Source organism: Lynx rufus, unplaced genomic scaffold (assembly GCF_022079265.1).
Source record: "Lynx rufus isolate CCGP_SWC_20201006 ecotype Redwood Valley unplaced genomic scaffold, mLynRuf1.p SCAF_15, whole genome shotgun sequence".
NCBI classification, from domain to species: Eukaryota; Metazoa; Chordata; class Mammalia; order Carnivora; family Felidae; genus Lynx; species Lynx rufus.
The window spans coordinates 32812474-32819508 of NW_025814829.1; the positions used below are offsets into that span (position 1 = coordinate 32812474).

Sequence of the window (7035 nt, forward strand, 5' to 3'; positions counted from 1 at the left end):
CAGCAAACGAAACACTTTCGATCCCTACTAAAATTATCCAAAAATAAAGTATGTAACAAATGGGTCTGCATGACTCAGGGTGGTCACTCTCCATATGTCTTGATTTAGACTCTGGGGCTATTTTTGATTTGTCATAGTGGCTGGCTGTTGTGGTCTCGGACCAGGCCCAGTACACTGGTCAAAGCAGTGCTTTGTCACAGCACAGAAGCTTGTGGCAAAAAACCTGGCAACTTTCTGTCCCTTTGTGAGAGAAGAACACTGTACCCCAGTTGTGGCTAGATCCTGCTGCAATGGCCTAGGACTAATCAAGCCATTGTTATATTGTCGTTTTAAATTTTCATATGATGATCATGTTTTTGGAAAAAACAGCTCCCCAGTGAGATCCTTGGGGTGGCTTTCATGGTCATGACAACCAGAAAGAAGCAGGGGCAGGTTCCTTACCAGGAGGAACATCACCAGTTGGTCATCACACTGCAGGCAAACCACGTGCTCAGCGCAGGGCCTGGAGTAGAGGAACCGCTCAATAAGAGTCACCTGGTTATTTCTGTATTTTATACTTATCTGGCCCCCAAAACGATTTTTTGGAAATCTCTGAAGCAGCTCTCAAAGATTAGTGCAAGAATTGGGTGTGTCTTTGATCACTGGTCTCCAGAAAAATGAGAAATAACTTAAACATTTAGAAAACACACACACACACACACACACACACACACACACACACACACATGCATATGAGACAGCCTGTCATTTATCACTTCTTGTTAATTGCCTTTACACTGATATTTTTGCTCTTCCTAGTAGGTTTTTCTTAAAGTTCACATGGTATTTCTTTCAGTAAAGAATGATGTTAGTATACGGTAATAGTTGTTGTTTTAAATGTCCTTACTTGGCAAAATTAGAATGTTGATCTCCCCATTTTTTTTTTGGAAATTCAATGAGCTCTAAACCTTAAATCTGGGACTCTAGATGTTTATAGCCTCTCTGGCCTTTCTGGTCCCCACTATAGAATTTGGGATGAATAAATGCACACTCAGTAGCCTCTTTATCAATTTACATCCTTCCTCTATATAATGTCTTGTAATTAAAAGGTGGTGACCTCAGAGGTAGGGAAGGGTACGGTAAAAATTTAGGAAAAACACTGGTTATTAATATTAATATCACTAATACTTATATTAGTATTGCAGAGGGGCGGAAAATAAAGCTAAATAAATAAAACACAAATTTTCAGTGTGATAAGAATGTAAGATCAGGTTTCCCAATCAGCATATACAACCTGTGAATGATTTGTTTTGCAATATGAACACATTTTAAATATTCTTTTCTTCTTTTTTTTTTTAATGTTTATTCATTTTTGAGAAAGAGAGAGAGACACCAAACACAAGCAGGGGAGGGACAGAGAGAGAAAGAGACACAGAATCCAAAGAAGGTTCTAGGCTCTGAGCGTTCAGCACAGAGCCTGATGCGGGGCTCGAACTCACGAACTGTGAGATCATGACCTGAGCCAAAGATGGACACTTAACTGACTGAGCCACCCAGGTGCCCCAATATGAACACATTTTAAATATTAAATGCTCTGTACCTTCAATGTTTGCTGTTCCTGGTTTGCAAATATAAATGGTGCTCTAGACATTCCTTTCAAGAAATATTCAGTATCACATGGAAAATTTACATTTTCTATAATTAAATCAGTCTAAATCATTGCTTAGATTATGCTTCATGATGCAGCTTATAAATAAGAATGTAAAATAACTAATTGGCTTTTTTTACCCTAGCAGAACATCCTGGCTCGAGTACAGGTCTCTGAGATGCAGGTCTTGTGTTCAGCTAAGTCACTGACTTACTGTATCATGTTGGGAAAATTGCTTAAGCTGACTCTATTCTATTTTCTTATAAATTTGAGACAGTAAAATTTGTAACTGATGACCCATGATCAAGGATGTTGATGAAACCGGCATGACAAGCAATGGCCTTATCTACATGTGTATTTGAAGGTCTTATAACTGCCACCCTACATCCATAATAAATAAGTACGAATATCAGGAAAGAATAAAAATTTGGCTTAATAAGTTTGTAATGACATTAATAACAGCTGCCATGTAGCCAGCATGAATTAGGTACCAGGCATTTATGCTAAATGCTTTAGCAACATCGTCTGGTTTACCCTTTTAAGAAGACACTGTTGCTACCAACTCATATTCAGTTCAGGAAATTGGGGCTTTTGGAGATAATTCCCCATGAGTAACAAATACCAGGCAGCGGAGGCCTTTCGGGAGACAGGGAGAGTACTGACTCCCTTAGAATTTCTGTGCATGCTGACTGGGCCACATATGCTAGTGGCTATTTACTTCTCTCCCCAGTACCTAATAAGGTAATATTTTCCTTTTTATTTCTCTAGTTCCTTATATAAAGAATTCTTAATTTCCCTTCGTCTTTTGTCATTTGACTTTCATTTCCTGTTTTGGGTTTTCTGCTTCTAACACCGTGAGCCTCCAGTGCTGCCTGGCCTCATTCCTCTTCTTGGTGCACTTGACCTAAGTTCCAGTTTGGGTGCCTTTTCCTTCGTGTTTCAGTTCCTCACACAGTCTGTGTTAAGCAAGTGAAGTTACCTTTTATGGTTTCCATCTTCTTTTTTTCACTGAAGGTTTTCTAGTTTTCCTATATTCTTTGGCTATGCCTACCGTGTCTTACAGGGGTTTCCTTGGGAGCCCTCTAAACTTCAAAAAGAGTTTTCTGATTTATATATGCTGCAATGTTTTAAAATATTTTATTGAGAAGGACTATAAATGCCTATAGGTTTTGTTTTTGTCTGGTTTTGTTTTTATACAGAAAGGATAAACAGTGACAGAAAAAAGGATGGCAGGATTTGAATGCCATTCACTGAGGTGCAGAGAGAGAGAGAGAGAGAGAGAGAGAGAGAGAGAGAACTTGATGGCCTCCACTTATGGCCTTCTGGTTTGGAAATTCTGGATTATTTGTATGATTTCAATACCTAGAATAATAGAACTCAGAAAGAGAAATTATCATCACAACATCAGATATTTTGTGAGGTAAATTTTGTTTTGTTTTGTTTGTAAATGAGGACAGTATTCTCTCCAGTGTGCTTTCGATTCTTACTATTGGGAGTCCACATTCTGAATGCTTTGGTGACCTGACCATGACAGCACAGTATATGGAAACAAATTGGGAGCAGGAGAGACCTTCGTCTCATCCTGGATTTACTAGTAACTAGATGTGTAACCTTAGGCGAGTTGTCTATCTCCTCTGAGTCTATTTCTTTACTAGTACAAGGAGTTGAAAGGATCAGGTGACCTACCACTGAGGTCTTTTCCTACTTTACTATTCTCAGTACAAGGCATTTGTTCCCTTTTCTGTAAAAAGGTAGACAATTACTGAAAGAAGGCTTTCTGGGGTAAGGAAAACCATCAATGACTCCAGCTTTTCCACAGTCAGATCTTGGTAAATAATATTTTCTTCCTTTATTTTTTACATTTGTTTATTTTGAGATGGGGAGGGGTAAGAAGAGAGGGAGGGAGGGAGGGAGGGAGGGAGGGAGAGAGAGAGAGAGAGAGAGAGAGAGAGAGAATCCCAAGCAGGCTCTGCACTGTCAGCACAGAGCCTGACATGGGGCTTGAACTCATGAACCGTGAGATCATTGCCTGAGTTGAAATCAAGAGTCAGACACTTAACCCATTGAGCCACCAGGCACCCCTAAATAATACTTTCAAGTTTTCCACATATATGTGTACCACCCATTTTCTAGAGAATGTAAAATCTATTATAATATCCCCTTATGATTGTGATTGTATGTGAAGCAAATACCTTGTTTAGAAATTATCTGAAGTAGCAAGCAATGCATTTTTGGCTTGGGATTGTTTTTGTTTTTTCTCACTAAATAGCAGTTCTACAGCTTAACCTGAAATATGCTAAAAGTCTGCCTGCCTTTGAAAGCACATACAACTCAAAAATAGCTTTTGTGGCCTAACAGATTAAATAGGCATAAAGCGAAACATTCAGAAGAAACTAAGGGCCCTAGGAAAATTTCTCTGACTCCAGCATTTAGAAAGCTAGTATTGTTTTCTAGAAGATATAACTGAGGAAGAAGACCTGAGAGCCTGTATTTCTAGAACACGGAGGCTTCTCGGGATTTTAAAATTGGGAAGGGTCTTGATGATCACGTCTTTACCTTCTACTCAGCATAGGCATGCCTCTCAACATTCTTGCCATTTGGTCAACCACCCTCAGCTTTGACATATCCTGTAACACACAGCTTACTACCTCATATTACAGATCACTCCCCTGAAAGACAGCCTTACTCACTGACAAGTTCTTCTGTAAATAACCCTTGAGCTACGTTTGATGGAAGCCACTCTTAGCTACGAATTGTAGCATACACGTATTCTTTGTTGTCGGCCTGCCTCCTCATACTCGTGGGGTCTAGCGTACAGGCAGGGGACCACATGCCAAATGTCTAAATATGTAAAAGTTATAAATCAAGCTAGCAAACTGTTGAGTAAAGAGAGTCTACACATCTACCTTGACAAAAACACCTTCATAACACCTGTTACGGACTGAATTGTGTCGTCTTCCCTCACATTCATACGTTGAAGCCCGAACCCCCAATGTGAGTATATTTGGAGACAGGACCTTTATTTATTTATTTATTTATTTATTTTAATTTTTTTTTTTTCAACGTTTATTTTTGGGACAGAGAGAGACAGAGCATGAACGGGGGAGGGGCAGAGAGAGAGGGAGACACAGAATCGGAAACAGGCTCCAGGCTCTGAGCCATCAGCCCAGAACCCGACGCGGGGCTCGAACTCACGGACCGCGAGATCGTGACCTGGCTGAAGTCGGACGCTTAACCGACTGCGCCACCCAGGCGCCCCGAGACAGGACCTTTAAAGAAGTAATTAAAGTTAAATGAAGTCAAAAGGGTAGGGCCCTAACGTGAAAGGACTGGTGTCCTTCTAAGAGGAAGAGACACCAGAGATCGCTCTTTCCGCAGGTGCATAGAGGAAAGGCCACACGAGGACACAGGGAGAAGCTAGATGTATGCAAGTCAGGAAGAGAAGACTCACCAGAAAGCAAACAACCTTGTGGCACCTGGATCTTGGACTTCCGGCCTCCAGGACTGTGAGAAGATAAATGTCTGCTGTTTAAGCCACCCAGGCTGTGGCAGCTTGCTATGGCAGCCCAAGCTGATTAATGCAACACCCAACCTGGACAACAGGTGAAAGTTGTGGTTTTTATATGAGCAAAACAGGGAAGACATCAAAATTTCCTTATTATCTGATAAGTCTGGATGTTCTGTTGATGAGCTGTATTGGATGAGTAATAAAATAAAGACATACATAATTCATAAATGCTATATAATTGCTTTCATTTTAGTCAAATCACTTGACATGTTGTTATAGTCAAGATTTTCACATAATTTGCATTCTATTGGACCTGAATTGTGTTAGTCACTGAAGCAGATGTTTAGGGTTATAGGCGGTTCCATGTCAGTGTTGAGCACCAGATTCTAAGACAGAGGTACTCATGTGCTCATTAGTACAGTGTGTGTGTGTGTGTGTGTGTGTGTGTTTGCAGGGCCCTCTGAAGCCCGGCATCCAGGGCAGAAGCCTCTCTTGCCTGGGACTAAGGGTGGGATGCCATTTTATTTAAACCCAAACCTGTAAACATCACAGAGCACGTTTTTCAGCCAACTCTATATTTGGACGAGTATCTTTGAGTTTTAGAGTTGTCTTAGGACATGAGTACCATGTAGAGTTTCAGACATTTTTCTTCTACTTTGCATTTTATTCAAATGCAAAACACACTTTCTACACCAAAGCAAGGAAGAATAAAGAAGTGAATAAATCTTACACTGTGCAACCACAACTAAATCCTGTGAGTGCATCGAACCGCACACACAGTCTTTATCTCACCACACATCATCTATCCCTGAGCTGCATTTGCCAAAAAGCTGGAAGTTAGATTCCAACAGCAGAAGAGAGACAATTAGGATTTCCCCTCTAACCCTCCAAACAAACAAACAAAAACAACCAAATAAAAACAAAACAAAACCCGAAAAATAAGCTTATGCGTTTGTCTGTACTTAGGCCAACTATATTTTCTTCTACTTTAATATCATTTTCTTCACATGAAGAAAACAATAAAAATAAGTTGTACAACTAACATTGATTCTCTTGACTCTTCAAAGTCTCTTATTTCCTTTCTCCTAAAGGGGACGGATATAAGAACTAGGTTCATACTTGCTCTTCATTACAAAAAAAAAAAAAAAAGTGCAAAAGGATATAAAATGAAAGTAAAAATATCTTTCTTTTACTCTATTTTTAACCCCTAGTAACGTTTACCAGAATTAACCACTGTTAACACTTTCTTGTGGAATTTTGCTGAATTTTTCGAGGCATGTACAGGATCTAACTGTAAAAAAATTAATGAGTGGTGGGGGGGTGTGCCAAGTGGCTTGGTTGGGCATCTGACTCTTGGTTTTGGCTGAGTTTGTGGGTTTGAGCCCCACGTAGGGCTCTGTGCTGGTGGGGCTGAGCCAGTTTGGGATTCTCTCTCTCCCCAGCCCTCCCCTGCTTGCACATGTGTGCTCTCTCTTTCCAAGGTAAATAAACAGAGGCGCCTGGGTGGCTCAGTCCATTCAGCATCTGACTTCAGCTTAGGTCATGATCTCACAGTTTGTGGGTTCAAGCCCCACATGGGGCCCTGTGCTGATAGCTCAGAGCCTAGAGCCTGCTTTGGATTCTGTGTCTCCCTCTCTCTGTCCCTTCCCCATTCATGTTCTGACTCTCTCTGTCTCAAAAGTAAATAAAACATTAAAAATAATTTTTTAAAAAGTAAATAAATAAACATTGAAACAAAACCAAAAACAGCAACAAAACTTAATGGGATTATGCCATAAATGCTCATCTGTATTTTACCTTTTTTTTCAACATTACAATTAATCCTGAAGATATTTCCATTTTATCACACATAAAGAGCTTATCTCCTAAAGCTCTTTAAAAACTAAAAGAGGTAATTATC

General features: G+C 40.0%; 1 long non-coding RNA gene across 1 annotated transcript; it reads left to right on the top strand.

Moving 5' to 3' along the window:
* The first annotated feature begins 2253 nt into the window (after positions 1-2253).
* On the top strand, positions 2254-5359 carry LOC124510428 (uncharacterized). Its single transcript, XR_006961689.1, has 2 exons — positions 2254-2368; positions 5006-5359. It is a non-coding gene; the product is annotated as an uncharacterized LOC124510428 (long non-coding RNA).
* The last annotated feature ends 1676 nt before the right edge of the window (positions 5360-7035 follow it).